Here is an 18,117-nt window from a genome sequence, read left to right on the forward strand (position 1 = left end):
TACAGCATAATACTTTATTTCTCCCATCACTTTAACAACAATTTAAAGGATTTATAATCTCTAATATAAACCAGAAGTCAGGGAAATAGGCACTGTTGGTGGATAACTGGCAAACTCTTTTTAAAGGGAATTTGGCATATTTAATAAAATTTTAAACACAAATACCTCCAGCCCAGCTATTCCAATTTTAGGAGTGTCTCCTAAAGAGATTTTGCCCACGCGCACAAATAAACAAGTATTACGGTGTTCATTACAGTATTATTTAAAACACTAAACATACAGAGTAATGTAATAATAGGGATTTACTATATGAAAGTTTTAATGAATCATGATGCAATCATATGGAAGACTTACGTAACTATTACCAGAATGAGGCAGACCAAATTTTCCAACATGCAAAAATCTCACATACATAGTACAATGTATAAAACAATGCATACAAAATGAACCCATTTAAACATTTTAAATATATATGTATATATTGTGTAAATATTTAGAAAAAGACTGGAGGCTACTTCAAAAATTTAACAGATGTTATCTCTGCAAAGGGAATAAATGAGAATGAAGACAGCTTTTAACATTCTGTACTGTATATTTTTCTATTGTTTGAGTCTTTTATTAGGCTGAATGCCTTTTTTAGATGGGGTTATCTGAAATTGCAAAATAATATTGCGAAATTGCAAAAATGGCAATTTTATAAGATTCAATCTGGTAGTTAGAATTTTTTGTGTATTTGTCTCGTAATTTTAAAAAATGGATAAGAAAAGGAAAAAACAGAATGTGTGTGTGTGTGTGTGTGTGTGTTAAATAAGCAGCATTAGCCAGAACTCTAAGAATTTATGAGAAGCTGTCCAAAAACAGGGCAATACTCAGTTTGAAAGGGCTGTCTATTCATCATATGGTCCTTTCTGCCATTTGTGAGGGGTTTGTAACCTTCTCAGTTTTGGAGAGACAGAGCCTCCTGCCTTTTCCTCAACTCTGGAACCCTGGCTATTGAATGTGACTTGTGGTCTCATAACTATGTATTCCTCTTTGGACACATCTTTACATTTTTGCATACTAGAAATAAAAATTCTTTATTTTATAAGGAAATTGAGAAATGTGATAGTCACTATTTCTACACCTCCATTAGTAACTTTCTAAAATAATACTGAACTTTGTTACAAACAATGACCCAGAATCTTTCTTTCTTTTTCTTTCTTTCTCCATCCCTCCCTCTCTCTCCCCTCATTTCTCTCCTTCCTTCCTTCCTTCCTCCTTTCCTTTTTCTCTTTTTCTCCCTTTTTCTCTTTCTTTTTTTCTCCATTACCGGAAACCCCATTAGCAATTTTATTTGAATAGACTGAGCCTCTTCCTATAACTACTGCAAACAATTTTAAATCAATCCACTTTTTCCCCTAATTGAATTTATGGTTTGTTAAAAGCTTAATTAAAAAAAAGAAAAGAAAAGAAAAGAAAAAGCCATTCTTTCTTATAGTCTTTGCACTGATTTACTAAGAATATATAATCTTAGTTTAAAAAAAAAAAAAAAAATCTGTGCCAGTCTATTCAAAGATGGCAGGTTACAATTCCTTTTTTAAAATTTCCCTAAAGTAAGGAGCACATCCTTGTTTTTAGGAAATACACACTAAAGTCTTTAGAGTTAAAGGGTCATCATATCACAACTTACTCCCAAACATACCAGAAAAAAACATTACACCAACATGCATATAGAAAGTGAAGACAAAATGAATGATAAAGCAAATGTGCTACTATGTTAGCATTTGGTAACTCTGAGTGAAGGGTAAATAGGAATTTTTATACTATTTTGCAACTTTTTAAAGTCTGAAATCATTTTTTTTTTAAGTTAAAAAACTTTTTCTCTCAAAATAATCCATGGATTCAATAATTGCAACAACTTGCTATGGCCGTACATGCCTCTCTGTGCCACGCAGCAAGCCAAGCCTTCACATGAACCATTTCTAATTCCAACATAACCCTGTGAGGTGGTATTGTTATCCCCGTGCTGCTGAGGATCTGAGGGCCTTCTCAGTAGGCCAGCAAGCCTCTCATCACTTTGCCTTTAGTCAGCCTCTGATTTATTGACTTCCATGGTTATTCTAAGCCTTCATTCTCCTCAAGCCCCTTCCTTCCTTGCCCTGACAACACTCTCCACCCCCTCACCCCCTGCACATTCATTCCTTTGTTCATCAGTTAACTATTTCCTTTCTCTTCTACATAGTCTGAATCTCTTCCTCTCAGGCCATGTACATGGTAAAGTTACTCTCATTCTATTTAAAAAGTCCTCCCTTAACTCTGTGTCCTTCTCTGGCTTTACCCTTTTGTCTTCCTTTCACCATCAGGCTTTTGGGAAGAATAACCTATATCGCCAACCCTCATTTCCTATTCATGCCAGTGAAGAGAGGAGCCCCGTATCCTACAGTTTGACTGATTTTTTGCCGGTTTTTATAGACTTCTAATGAACAGAGAAACATTAAATTTAAAAAATGATATGGATGGTACTTGCAGGAAGGAAGAGATTTCTGCATATCTACGTACAAAGCAATCTTAGGTTTTAGGTACTGAATGATGAAGACAAGATTCTTGTTCAAAATCTATTTCTGGCTGTAAATATAAATGCAACAGCCAGAAACAAAATAAATGCTAAAGACAAAGCTGCTTACTGTAGTAGAATGACGCCAAAAAGTCTTCCAGGTTTTTTACATCAGATAAGATACTGGCAACCAAGGAGGAGGGATAAAAACTGCTGCCAGGTGAATCTGTGATCTAATTCTTTTATCACCAAAGTGAGGCAGTTAGATAGGAAGGAGGTCAGGGAAAGTGACCCTAGGACCCTTAACAAGGAGTTCCTTTAGGCGCGCGCACATCTCACTCAGGTCAACGCCTGAAAAGAACCAATGAAAAATGCAGCTCGTCAATCCCTTATTAGCATAACCAGAGGGGCAAGGGCCTCTCCAAATCTTATAATGCAAGGATCCTGTGCTCAGAGGGCTTCTCCTCTTTTGGAGAACAAAGGGATTATCTCCTTCATGCATGTACTTTCATTATGCATTAGGCTTTTTGGCTGTACTTGCTGACTAGTCCTGCGACTGAGTCAAAAACCCTCATGTCGCCAGCCCCTGGTTGAGGTCTCCACCTCTCCGAGAACTCCCGGGGCTCTCTGGCATTAAAAAAGATACTATCTCCATTTAAAGAAGGCTTAAAACACAGGAAAGTTTGAGTCTTTGCTTTCCTTTGGATCAGGTAAGGCCTGCCAGGGAACCTCAGTGGAATGAGCCCTTACCAACTACCTCCTCCCTCCAAAAGGGGTTGTAATTAGTTTCCTCACCATGTTTTGAGGCCGAGGTTCTGCCCCACTCCCTGCATCTGGGCACTCAGCACCCCTGGGAGATAACCTGGGGCTGCATGAACAGGAGCAACTTTCTGCAGTGAGCGAAATAATAAATGAATTATACCCCTAGTGTACAGCAACATGGGTGAAATTTTATATTTCTTGAAAGAATAAACAAACACACAACCCAACTGATAGAAATCAAGGCAGAATTTCAGGCCCTATAGCTGTAAACCCAAGCTCCCACCCCTAACCGGCCCCACCCCCACCTTGAGACTGCCCCATCTTTTGGAAATATTTGGAGATATTATGAAGACCATAAATTAATTATGGTTCATCTCAAAGGATTTAAGCGCCAAGTGCAGGTAAAAGCAAAGAATTTGGATAGGCAACTCAGATGTTTGGGGTTGAACGGGTGCCACTGAGGAGAGAACAGTGGACAAGCCAAACAATGCCCCTCCACTTACGTATTTTACATCTTTATTCAGCCAAATGACAAATATTTACTGAGCAGCTACTATGTGCCAAGCCCTTTACTGAGCACTGGGTATACTTTATTGATCAAAACAATTCCTGCCTCCATGGAATTTACACTCTAGAGGAGGAAAAATGGAAAATAACAACATAATTTATATTGTCTATTGGAAGGTGATGAATCTGGTGGGGAAAAAAATTGAAACAAGGAAAGGGGATAGAAAGTATAGATGGAGGGTGCAATTTTAAATAGGGTGGTTGAGCTAGACCCTAGAAAGTGATATTTTAGCAAAGACCTGTAGGAGGTGAGTGAGTGGGAAATCTGGGGGAAGAACATTCCAGGCAAATAAAAGAGCAAATGTAAAGGCTCTGGGTTGGGAACACTACTGGCATGTTCAGGAAACACCAGGAGTCCGGTAAGACTGAAGCAGAGCAAATGAGGAGAAATGAGAATGAGGAGTGTGGGGGCGGGGCAGTGGTATCACATTGGGCCTTTTAGGCAGAAGACTTTGCCCTGTACCCTGAGATAGGAAGCAATGAGAAGGTTTTGAACAAAGAAGTGTCATAACATGACTTACGTTTTAACAGGATCACTCTGGCTTCTGGGCTAAGAACAGGCTGTAGGATGGCAGAGACATAGTGTGAAAGCTGGAGGGCCAAGTAGGGTCAAAAGAGAGCTTTTACCAACTCGGCAGGTGAAATCACTGCCCTCCCCCTCTACGTGGGATCAGACACCCAGGGGTGTAAATCTCCCTGGCAAAGTGGAATATGACTCCCAGGGAGGAATCCAGACCCGGCATCGTGGAATAGAGAACATCTTCCTGACCAAAAGGGGGATGTGAAAGGAAATGAAATAAGTTTCAGTGGCAGAGAGATTCCAAAAGGAGCCGAGAGGTCACTCTGGTGGGCACTCTTACACACAATATAGACAACCCTTTTTAGATTCTAATGAATTGGAATAGCTAGCAGTAAATACCTGAAACACCAAACTACAACCCAGAACCCATGAATCTTGAAGACGATTGTATAAAAATGTAGCTTATGAGGGGTGACAATGTGATTGGGAAAGCCATATGGACCACACTCCCCTTTGTCCAGTGTATGGATGGATGAGTAGAAAAACGGGGGCAAAAAAACAAGAAAAAAAGGGCACATAGTGTTCTTTTTTATTTAAATTGTTCTTTTTTCACTTTAATTTTTATTCTTATTACTCTTGTGTGTGTGGTAATGAAAATGTTCAAAAATTAATTTTGATGATGCACAACTATATGGTGGTACTGTGAACAATTGATTGTACGCTTTGTATGACTGCATGGTTTGTGAATATATCTCAATAAAATTGAATTATTAAAAAAAAGAGGGCTTTTAAAGGTGGGAAAAATAACTGCATGTTTATATGCTGGTGGGTATGCTCTAGTGAAAAGGGGAAAATTGATGCTTCAGGGAAAAGAAGGGATAATTGCTGGAGAAATGTTCTAATACCCAAGTGGAGGCTGTAGGAACACAGTGTTTATGGGTGATCAAGGTGGGAAGGCGGAGTTTATGGGCATAGATGAACAAAACTGGGTAAATGTGGTGGTGGGACTGTGTGCTATTTCTCTCACATTTGCCTCAATTTTTTAAGTAAAGTAGGAAGCAAGATCATCATTTGAGAATAAGACTGGTGCAGGAGGTACTACAAATTTGAGGAGAAAAGAATCATAGCTACATGAAAGCATCCTTTAATTCCACTGAAAACTTCATAAAACAATACACATAAAACTAAACTCTTGGCTGTAGAGTTGGTTCCACAAGAAAAGAAAGATCAGAAATATTTTTATATATACAGCAGATGTAAAGCCAGCTGAGTACAACATGTTTAAACCAAGTGACATGATTTGGCACATTTCCATGAAGCAATGAAAACTGTAAATCAAATCCCTAAATTCTATTGAGATTTGAATCAGGCGGATACCTCTTTATTATTGAAGATCGTGTAAATTTAGGTCATTGCATTAGGAATTAAATACTATAGTGTAAAACATGTATCCCAGAGTTGGTCAAGTGTGAAACACTGGCCAAGGATCTTTCTCACACCACACACTGAATTCCTGCTACTGAGTGCCTTTCTGAGTCCTGTGTTGCACCACTTAGACCAAGGCCTCAGAAGCACTTTCCTCCTGTTTGGGAACCTGGACTTCACAGGATTTTTTGACCCTCCCTTTTCTGGTGATAGCTCATCATCAGTTACACTACAGGAAACATGCTTAGGTTACTCTCAGTTCCATTCATAGATTTTTTTATTTTTTCATTTTATTAAGATATATTCACATACCATGTAGTCATACAAAACAAAGCATACATTCAATTGTTTACCATACATTATATAGTTGTGCATTCATCACCAAAATTAATTTTTGACATTCATTACCACATACACAAAAATAATAATAAAAATTAAATTGAAAAAGAGCAATTAAAGTAAAAAAGAACACCAGGTGCCTTTGTTTGTTTGTTTGTTGTTTTTTTTCCTCCCCCCATTTTTCTACTCATCCATCCGTAAACTAGACAAAGGGGAGTGTGGTCCATATGGCTTTCCCAATCACATTGTCACCCCTCATAAGTTACATGTTTATACAATCGTCTTCAAGTTTCATGGGTTCTGGGTTGTAGTTTGATAGTTTCAGGTATTTACTGATAGCTATTCCAATTCATTAGAACCTAAAAAGGGTTGTCTATATTGTGGGTAAGAGTGCCCACCAGAGTGACCTCTCGGCTCCTTTTGGAATCTCTCTGCCACTGAAACTTATTTCATTTCCTTTCACACCCCCCTTTTGGTCAAAAGATGTTCTCCATCCCACAATGCCGGGTTTAGATTCCTCCCCGGGAGTCATACTCCATCCACTTGTAGATTTCACCAACTGGGTAAGACCACTTCATGGTGCATTGCATAGACATTTAAGGTGAATTGAAAGCCTGTCGTCCAACATCATTCGGCTAAGTATTTTTGAAACTGAAACATTTTTAAGCATTATACACTTCCTTCTCCTCATGGCCTTCCTTGGTGACTGCAGGCCACATTCCCAGAGCCCTGTGGCTGGTTGTTGGTGCACCAGGCTGGGCTACGGAGAGCTACTTTTTAGGGTAGAAACAGCTGTCCCACCCCATGGCAAGTCCTTAACCAGTGGCATATGGTGGAACTAAGTACATCTGGAATGGTATTTGTTTCTTGTATTGTAATTTGTAATGTCTTTCTGTTAAAATTTATGGAGTCTAGAGTGCATGGTCTCAAGTCTATAAAATCAGTGGATAGAAACAAGACTTGCAGAAAATCACAACATAGCATGGAGGGGGCAAGTTTCTTTCAGAGAGGGACCAAAAAATAATGTTCCCAGCTTATTTTAATAAGGAGAATCTCAAAACTTATAACAACTGTCCCAAGAAAGAGGTGCAGTAAGGCTTCAAAATATAAACTCCCTCAATTTGCCTGTATCTGATATAATTAATTTTTTTTCCAAATTCAATATTATAAAACTGTATTCTTGAGTAGATCTCCCACCTCCCTTATTTTGTTTTAAGCTTCAAGGAAAAGTGGGCTGCAGCAAAAATTATCCCTAATAGAATATGAATTTTGGTTTTGCTTTGTTTTAATTTGGTTTTCCCATATACATATGAAATACATACACATTCATATACATTATATATATTCATACACATAAATTACATATATACACACACACACACACACATATATATATAACTGCACTTTTGCTGGATTACTTATAGACCAGAATCTTGTTGAGCAGCCTGTTCTGCTGTAATCCCAAAGGCCAACAAGAATGACTGACCTGCCTCACTCCTAAAAAGATAAAAGAAAACAGTGATCACCAAAATGTTAAGATGGTTATTTCAGGATAGTAGAATTTTAAATGACCTTAACTTTCTCTTTTCTTCATTATACATTAACATATCTTTTTGTATTGATAAATATATTTTATATAATATAATTTAAATTTAGATAAAATTTATATTTTTTATAAAAATAAAGCTATTTAACTGTGTAAAAGGCAATGGAAAAATAAATAAAAGTAGGCCAATGAATGGTGCAAAGGAAAAAAAATGCCCCCTCCTCTTAGCCCTTACCTTAATATAGTAGTTGTTCCCAAATCTATTTGTATTAAAGAGAAATGTGAAGGGCATTCCTAATTCTATAGGAATCTTCTTTTTTTTTTTTTAACTGGAAGAGTTTCTTAACCTTAATCCCTTAATCCAGTGGCCCTGCCTACCTTCTGATGGATGGTTAAGCATGTTGCCCTGGCTACACATGTTTGAGGAGGGCTGCCAGGTAGCAAGAATGAGCCCGGCTTGGTTAGAGAGGTGAAAGGGAACACACAACCATGTGCTAAATGGGTCTGGAAGCACCATAATCAACCAACCCAATCACTTGCCCCAAATTCTCTCACTTGGGGAGGTTAAAGATGAAAAACACCATGAGCTAGAGTAGGGAAAAGAGGAGGTTGGGGCAGAGGAGATAGCAAGTGAACCCAGCACTAGAACAGAGCTGCCCCTGGATCCTTATCAAAAATTTAAGCTTACTGGAATGTGTCTTTTCTTTGCAACCTGAGAGAGTCAAACTAACATAAGGGCATTGAAGAAAATATTATATTTAAGTTTATTAAAAATATTTCCTATAATAATGTAGTAAATCAAGGTAGGAAGCCCTATCCTCAGTTTCTAGAACTAATTATAAAGTTCGAATTTTTTGACAGTTTTCTACTGTACAGCTTTCAGAGAAAGGTTTTGAAAGCATAGATTAATATCTGGGAGGCTTATTTCTTCTAGCTTTATAATTCTAAAATGACTTTGCATGACTCAGTCACCTCAAGTTTTGCATATTCCAAGCCATTCTCAGATTGGACCTGGTCACTAGCCTTGTAATTCATCTGAATAAACCTCTTAAATAGAATTTAGAGTGAAAATCTTTTGCCTCAGAACCATTTAGCTTCAGTTCCACCACTGAACTATGTTATACTTTCTCATCTCACAAAGAAAAGTTTAAGACTGTGGTGTGCATGTGTGCTAGAGATTAAGGTTGAATTGTTTGCTGCCTTGTTCTCCCTGAAGATATCCCTTGCGAGGTGGTGTGTAGAGATTTAGTGCAGCCACCCTTAGACCAGAAGCAGGACTGGAAGGGTTAATGTTAGGCAGATTTAGAGGGAGGATGTAAGGATCCCTTCCAAGAGGAACATGGAAAGTTAGCTACTTTAGAAGGGATCTCAGAGCCCCATTATCTGGACAAAGAGATTGTGCTTTGGGGGTGAGAGGGACAAGAGGTAAGGTCAATGGGGGAATGGGAGAAGGACAAAGGATAAAGGGGGTTGTGTCTGAGGATTGTATGCCTGGGCCTTATTCCCAAGAAGATCCTATAAGGAAGAGGAAGAGGAACATTGGACCTCAGCCAGACACCACCAGGACTTTGCAGGAGAAAGATCATTGTCCTGCAAGTTCTGTGAGTCTTCATTTACCAAGACATTTGGCCACATTCAGAGAACTCCGAGCTTTACTCCAGGATCCGTGTAAACCACTGGATAGCCACTGGATAACTAGCTGGGGCAGGAGAGGAGACGTTCTCATACTTGCAGTTTGGGGCTAGACCATGGTTCCCTGGAGCAATTGCTACAGCGAGAGTAGAGAGGACACTTTCATTATAACTGTTGGCAACTTTCAGAACCCTGTCATTGCCTTTTCCTTCTAGAGGCAAGAAGCGGCTCTGGGTCAAGCTGCATGAGCTCAATACAGGTTCTGGTCATTTATGTTCACACAAAACCAGGGTAGGCACAATTGGTCTCCTGACAAGTCTGATGGTAATCTCGAGTGGTTTGTGTTCTGGCCCCAATTCTTTTTAATTCATATGTTGATAATTTGAAATTATTTTAAATGACCTGGGTGTTGCCCCCTTCTATAGATAATAGGAAATTAAGCATCCTCCAAAATGCCATTAATATGGTTTCATTATGAGTCAGGGGATGGACTTCATAAACAATTTTTCCTTGAGTCCATTGCCAGAAAGAGAGGCTCAGTATTAATTTATGCTAAAGCTAAATGAATTTGGTAGTCTCCAAAATTAAACTCCAAAGCTTAGCATAAAATAACTACTCACCACAAATTAATTTGATTTATTATCTAGAGGTATATTTTGCTGCTAATTTATCCTGGAAATTAACTGAAAAGCTCTAAAATCCATCTCTTCTTCTTTATCAACTGTGCCACTGTTTTGGTCCAGGCGTCAGTGTTTCTTGGCTGGACAACTGCAACAGACTTCTAACCAGTCTCCATACTTTTGGTCTGTCTCATCCTGGCTACTTTCATCATCCCCATTCTACCCATACAAATGTGTACTAGAAATATGCAGCTGTGCATCATGAACACATTAAAGCCCCACCCCATAAAAGTCCCGCTGGAGGTGCAAGCTTCCATCTTTGGAATTTACTCAGGCAACTTTTTGTTCCACGTATTCCAATCTGGTACTCAAGTCTCTTCTGTGTTTCTCACCTTGGCGTGGACACTCTATTCCAGCTTAACCTCAAGCATGTGTCTTAGGCATAATCCTGATACCCACCTTCTAGCACCTTCTAGCTAGATATTCCCATCTAGCACTTGGGCAACAGATATTCTTACCCTCCCCACACCAGTCCTTCAGCACCCAATAGCTGCCCAAGGAAATTAGACAGCTTCCAGCCTTATCTCCTATTCTATCCTTTAAACTGAAGCCAGATCCATCTTTCTAATATGAAACTCTGATCATATCTCCTCCTTACTTAAAATTCTTCAGAGGTTCCCTATGGCCTTAAAGATCAAGTCCAAATTGCCTGTCACAAACATGGAAGAGAAAGTCTTTCATGATGTTTCGTCCTCCCTTTTCAGCCTCTTCACTCACAACTCCTTCATAGGCCGCTTTTCATCCAAACCATTATGATATACTTCTGTTTCCCCCGATGTACTAGGATATTCTACCTGCTGGAATGCCCCTTACTGCATTGTTCACCAAATAAATTCTGACTCAAGTCTTCAGAATTAAAAATAAATGCTTTCTTCTCCAGAAAGCTTTCCTTGACTTTTATGAGCAGAGCTTACCATTTCATTCTTGATGGTCCTAGAGTACATTTTACTAACCTTATCATATACCTCTATAATAATCTGTTTTTATGTTAGTTTTCCCACTGTCTTTTATTAATCTTTGGATCCCTTGCCCCTAGCATGCTATTAACTCATAGTACTTGTCAGATGAAGGCACTAACAAACAAATGAAGGAATCAATGAATGCTAGAGTGGATCCCAAATGCATTCCTGGGAAAATTTCAATCTTATCTTTGGATATATAATTCTACTCTAGTTGTGTAATATCACTGATTTCCTTTTGGTTAAAAAGAAGAAAGAGAATATATATTCTATAGTTTTGGACCAGCATTTGAGAGAGGGCAAGTTATTTCTCTGGAGACACTGGTGATTCCTGCCCATCCTCCAGGAATTTTGAAATATAAGAGATTGTGATGGGAGAGAAGAGAAAGAAAAAGAAATTCAAAAAGACTGTGGCTCCTGGTTTTGCCAGGTGAAAAATAGAAACTTTGGCCTTGATATCATCTCAAATATATGATCTGCCAGAAAAGAAACCATAACTGACCAACACTGTACAAGTTAGGAGAGAGGAAAATTTTGTATCTCATGATATAAGGATCCATTAGTGATTATTTTAAGGAAACATCATGCTGGCAGACAGGGAGGACATCAGCCAGGAAGAGATGATGCCATAGAATCATCTTTATCAATAGAGTCATACCAAGAGGGCCATGATTGTATTGTTATTGTTTATTATTATTTTCTATCTTAATGAAGGGAAAAATAAGATTTTTCATGGCATCAGAGAATAAATAGAACCCTGAGATCTATTTGACAGCTCACATAACTGATTATAAATGTTTCTGATAGTCCTATTGAATTTCTTTGTTTTAATTCTGAAAAGTTGGGTGGGGAAGATAGAGTTTCCCTCCCCCACCCTCCATGTCTCCCAGGTACTGTCCTTATGATTCTCTGGTCCATTGCCATGTGGAGGCAGAAATGATCATCCAAAACTGTACTGAAAGATCTTGTATATTAATAATAGGATAGCAATCTGACCTCTACTATTTTTCTGGCTTTCAAAGCATATATTGATTTTGACCAGCCACAGAGACCACTGGCGCATCAGGACCTCTTCAGGAAGGTAACCTCAGCATTATCCACCTCCTACCCAGCTTCTATCAAGAGTCTTGCTGAGAGTGGCATTATTTAGAAATTATCTTTTATGGCCTGCAATTGCTCTGTTCTTTTAGGTACTATATTATAGCTTTGAATCAAATCAAACTGTCAAATGAGATATATATCAACAAAACTTGCAAGAAATAGTCATGAAATTTGCCATTTGATTCCCTATTTAAAAAAATCATTGAGATCATTAAAAGCCATCCTTAACATAAAGTCTCATATGTAACATTTATTTTTAAAAAATTAAAATTAAAATTAAAACCAGACTAGGAAATTCTTGGCTGCCCTGAAAGAAATTGTTTGCTTCCTCCTTTACAATAAGGCAAGACAAAACTGCAACCTTCTAGCCCACTGACTTCTCTGCATCCTGCAGACCCTGTTCACTGGTGAAAAAAAAACAACCTTGGTGCAGCCATTATCAGGTAACATGGCCACTCCAGCCTTTTCTCGCTATTTCTCAGTTTGTAAGCCCATCTCTTCCATCTCTTATTGTTTTTCCTCTCACTCCTTTAGGTTTACACCTGTTCAAGGGGTAAATTCTCAGTCTTCCTCTTTTATCCATTCATTCAACAAAATGCACTGAGGACCCACAATGTGCCAGAATTGTCCTCTGTACTGGAGATTGGGAACAAGACAGAAACAATCATGGAGTTTGCAGTCTAAGATAGAAATCAACTCATCCTGAGTTAACTTTAGCTCTTTTACAAACCCATTCTTTCTGTCTCAAAAACTCCAGGCTCTTGCAACTCTGCCAGACCCCAACATTGGCCCCTCTGGGCTGGAGGCCAGTTACCAGACTCATGTCCACCAAGCACCTGAGTAGCAGGGTGATGAAAATCTCCATTCTACCTATTTATAATCACCTGCCCCAAATTCATAGTGGCTCTTGAGAAGGATGCAATTAATCAAGGAGACAGAATATGCCAGAGGTTACAGACTTTTGAGGGTGTTCTAATTCCCAGGGTATGATTCTCGTTTATCTCCTCAGCTCCCTCCCTTTCTTGCATGCTGTGCTTAATCAGTATCAAACTACCCCTTGCCCTGAACACAATGTCTTTCAATTCAACAGGCTTTTGCAAATGTTTTTGCTTCTTGCCCTTTGCCAACTCATCCACCTGGCACACTCCAATTTACCATTCAAATCACTGGTTAAGGAACACTTCCTCCCTGATCCTTGCTGTCTCCCTCCTCCCTCCTCCCTGCTTCTCTCCTCCCTGTGCCTCTCCTCCTTCCCCAAAGTAATCCTTCCCTCTTCTGTACTGGTGTGGTATATTGCAGTGGGTTTTTGGCTTATTTTCAAATTCAAATAAATCTGAGTTCATTTCTGGCATTAACACTTAGTAACTATGCAATCCTGGACAATTTATTTAACCTTTCTAGGACTCAGTTTCCTGATCTGCAAAATGGGGATAATAATGGTATCTATCCCATAGGGTTGTTAGAATTAAAGAATGTAAGGTACTTAGAGCAATGCCTGACACATGGTAAGCACTTTTACCATTGATCATGTCACAATGGGTTGTAGTTATTTATTTCACGTTCATACCATTCCACTAGACCAGCAGCTCCTCAAGAGCAAGAATTGTGTCTTATTCATCAGGACCTAGCATGGGGCCCAGCATACAGTAAGTGCACAGTAAATGAGTATCTAACTGAATGTCCTCAACGTATAAAATGTGTATGTCTTAATTCAAATGCAAGGAATTTTAAAGAACAATTCATGTGGACAACTGTACTTACTGCAACTAGAGATCATTCTACTCTCATGCCCTCTTTAAAACTCCCTGTTACAAATAGCTAGAAGTAAATACCTGAAACTATCAAACTCCAACCCAGTAGTCTTGACTCTTGAAGATGATTGTATAACAATGTAGCTTACAAGTGGTGACAGTGTGATTGTGAAAACCTTGTGGATGGCACTCCCTTTATCCAGTGTATGGATGGATGAGTAGAAAAACGGGGACAAAAAACTAAATGAAAAATAGGGTGGGATGGGGGGGCATGATTTGGGTGTTCTTTTTTACTTTTTTTTAAATTATTCTGATTCTTTATGGTGTAGGGAAATGTTCAAAAATAGATTGGGGTGATGAATGCGTAACTATATGATGGTACTGTGAACAGTTGATTGTACACCATGGATGATTGTTCTACTTTGCTAATGCTGCTGGAATGCAAAACACCAGAAATGGATCAGCTTTTATAAAAAGGGGTTTATTTGGTTACATAGTTACAGTCTTAAGGCCATAAAGTGTCCAAGTTAAGTCATCAACAGTCGGATGCCTTCACTGAGGGATGGCCAATGGTGTCCAGAAAACCTGTTAGCTGGGAAGGCACGTGGCTGGCGTCTACTCTAAAGTTCTGGTTTCAAAATGGCTTTCTCCCAGGACATTCCTCTCTAGGCTGCAGCTCCTCAAAAATGTCACTCTTAGTTGCACTTGGGATATTTGTCCTCTCTCAACTTCTCCGGAGCAAGAGTCTGCTTTCAATGGCCGTCTTCAAACTATCTCTCTTCTGCAGCTCCTGTGCTTTCTTCAAAGTGTCCCTCCTGGCTGTGGCTCCTCTTCAAAATGTCCCTCACAGCTGCACTGAGTTCCTTCTGTTTGTCAGCTTATTTATATGGCTCCACTGATCAAGGCCCACCCTGAATGGGTGGGGCCATGCCTCCATGGAAATATCTCATCAGAGTTATCACCTACAGTTGGGTGGGGTGCATTTCCATGCAAACAACCTAATCCAAATGTTCCAACTTAATCCCCACTAATATGTCTGCTCCACAAGATGGCATCAAAGAATTTGGCTTTTTCTGAGGGACATAATACATTCAAACCCGCACATTCCACCCCCTGACCCCAGAAAAACATATTCTTTCCTAATACAAAATACCTTCATCCCATCACAATATCACAAAAACTTTTTCTCATTTCAGTAACAATAGGTAAGTACAAGATCCCATCAAAATCAATTATAGGTGTGGTCAGTCCTAAGGCAAACTTTTCCTTTAGCTATGGATCTGTGAACTTAGAACAATTTTTGTGCTTCCAATATATAAAGGAGGGACAGTCATAGGATAAACATTCCCAATGCCATAAGGAGAAACTGAAAGGAAAACAGGGTTCACAGATCCAAAACAGCTCCTAAAACCTGCAGGACAAACTCTATTAGATTTCAAAGTCTGAGAGTCATTTACAGAATGACGTTGCATCCTTGGAGCTTGAGAGAGCAGGAGTCTAACCCTTCCTAAGGGCCTTTTCGGCAGCCCTTTCCTCTCCAAATGCTGGGGTGAGTTCTCCAACATATCCACACACTGGGGAGACCACCTTCTTGGCTCCACCCTCCTCAAACATCGGGGTAGCACCCGGATTCCTTTCCATCTCTGGGGCACAGGCTCAACCCCTTCAGAACAGTGGGGTGGCGGCCAGGCCCTCCCAATTCCCCTGGGAATGTGCTCCACCCTCTTTGGGTCCTGGGGTGGCAAAACTCTTCCGGAGCATCAAGGCGGAAGGCCCACCCTTGACCTCCAGGGCGAACTCACCCTTTCCATGAGTGTGGGCCACTCCACTCTCCCAGCCCAAGGCCTCTTGACTCCAGACCTCAACCTCCATGGCTCTGTCTTTGAAGAAATTTTTCCTTCAATTTGCTCCTTGTCTGTCCCCTCCAGTCCAGACCAGCAGTGGCTCCCTCTATAAAGATCTCACAAAAATTCTGTTGGCTTCGCATGAAGCACACAGGGGTCAAAGCCTTCAGACAATAGGACTTTCCACAAATCCTTTCTGCTTAACTCCTTCTCCAATCTTGGCTTGTTCTGAAATGGTGGCTGGGTTCCATATTTGGTTGCATCCTCACATTGGGCTGTAGCTTCTGGGGTTCTCCCCTGGAAGCCCAGAGTTATTCAGGCCACCAATTTCTGGTTTCTTTGAAACCAAGAGTTTATTTCTCAGCTTATCTCTGTCCTCTCACATTTTACTATAAGCTACAATAAAAGCCAGGCCACTTCCTCTATATTTTGCTTGGAGATCTTATCAGCTAAATGTTCCAGGCTGTCGCTTTCAAATTCTGCCTTCCATTCAACACCAGGACTCAATTTTGCCAAATTCTCTGCCACTTTAAAACAAGGATCACCTTTCTTCCAGTTCACAACAACACATTCATCATTTCTGCTCAAGGCCTCATCACAAGTACCTTTAGAGTCCATATTTCCACAAATAGTCTCTTCAAAGCAGTTTAGGCCTTTTCCATCAAGCTCCTCACAATTCTTCCAGAATCTTCCCCTTATCCATTTAAAAAGCCATTCCAACATGTTTGGTGTTTGCAAACTCAGCAGCACCAGCACCCCACTTCTGGTAGCGAAATCTGTTCTAGTTTGCTAATGCTGCCAGAATGCAAAACACCAGAGATGGATTGGCTTTTATAAAAGGGGTTTATTTGGTTACGAAGTTACAGTCTTAAGGCCATAAAGTGTCCAAGGTAAGTCATCAACAATAGGGTACCTTCACTAGAGGATAGCCAATGGCATCCGGAAAAACTCTGTTAGATGGGAAGCCATGTGGCTGGTGTCTGCTCCAGAGTTCTGGTTTCAAAATGGTTTTCTCCCAGGACATTCCTCTCTAGGCTGCAGCTTCTCTCCAAAGTGTCACTCTCAGTTGCTCTTGGGGTGTTTGTCCTCTCTTAGCTTCTTCAGAGCAAAAGTCTGCTTTCAATGGCTATCTTCAAACTGTCTCTCACCTGCAGCTCCTCTCTCAGCTCCTGTGCATTCTTCAAAGTGTCCCTCTTGGCTGTAGCAAGCTCACTCCTTTCTCAGCTTATATTCTGCTCCAGTAATCAAGGCCCATGCTGAATGGGTGGGCCACACCTCCATGGAAATTATCTCATCAGAGTTATCACCTACAGTTGGGTGGGGCACATCTTCATGGAAACACTCAAAGAATTCCAATCTAATCAGCACTAAAATGTCTACCCGACAAGATTGTATCAAAGATAATGGCATCTGGGGACATGACATAATACATTCAAACTGGCACAATGATTGTATGGTATGTGAATATATTTCAGTAAAACTGAATTTAATTAAAAAATGGAATGGGCTGTTAAGAGAGATAATAATCTATACAGAAAAGTGAGTTAGTGAGTTCTGTGTATATATTATAAAGGACTTCTGATATAACAACCACCCACATTAAAAAGAGATGTTAATCAAAACAAAAAACAAAAAAACTCCTCCCCCTTATAGCTCTGTATGGCTTCACTTCAGTTGTTCAGCAATGATCTCAAGCGGTATGTACTGAGCAATGTACAAGGCAATGGAGATACCTTAGTGAGCATGAGGCAGTCGCACCCTTCTAAGTGGGAGAGTCAGACAAGTCCACCAGCTTACACAATAAAGGCCACAGTGGGGTACCCAAAAGCATGCCTTGGGAGCCCCTCACCAATTGTTGGAGTCAGAGAAACGAAGTCTGGCTGAGACAACCTCCAAGTTCTTTGGTTAATAAAATATTTATTGAATACCTACTGGGACACCATGATTATTATTATCATTACCCCAAGGATTATCATATCTTGACTTTTTAATTCTTTGTTTCACCCCTCAATTATCACAACTCAGTTTTCCCACACCTGTGGGTTTATTTAGATGGTGAAATAATTTGGGAGAGGGTGTGAATACACAAAAGCTAGTAAAAGACAATAGAAGCCCTCATCAGAGTTTAAATGGCTTCCAGACCATAGCTTGAGTGACTCCATTCTAAAACTTCCATGGATAGCAGGGTTCCTTCCTTTATCTAAGCACCACTCTAGAGAAATTCTTTTTAATTCACACTTTTTACTCCCTGTATAAACTACAGTACTTCCCCCCTCCTATTACCAACAGAATATAATTCTAGGTTTTGACTTGAGATAATTTGTAAATGTTAAGAACTTTGGATATCAGACAGAACTGCATTTGAATTCTGGCTTCACCACTGGTTAGCTGTGTGACTTTGGACAAGTTACTTAACATCTCTGGGCCTAGTTTACTCCACTGAATAGAGTTGTTGTAA

This window comes from Choloepus didactylus, chromosome 6 (assembly GCF_015220235.1).
Source record: "Choloepus didactylus isolate mChoDid1 chromosome 6, mChoDid1.pri, whole genome shotgun sequence".
NCBI classification, from domain to species: Eukaryota; Metazoa; Chordata; class Mammalia; order Pilosa; family Megalonychidae; genus Choloepus; species Choloepus didactylus.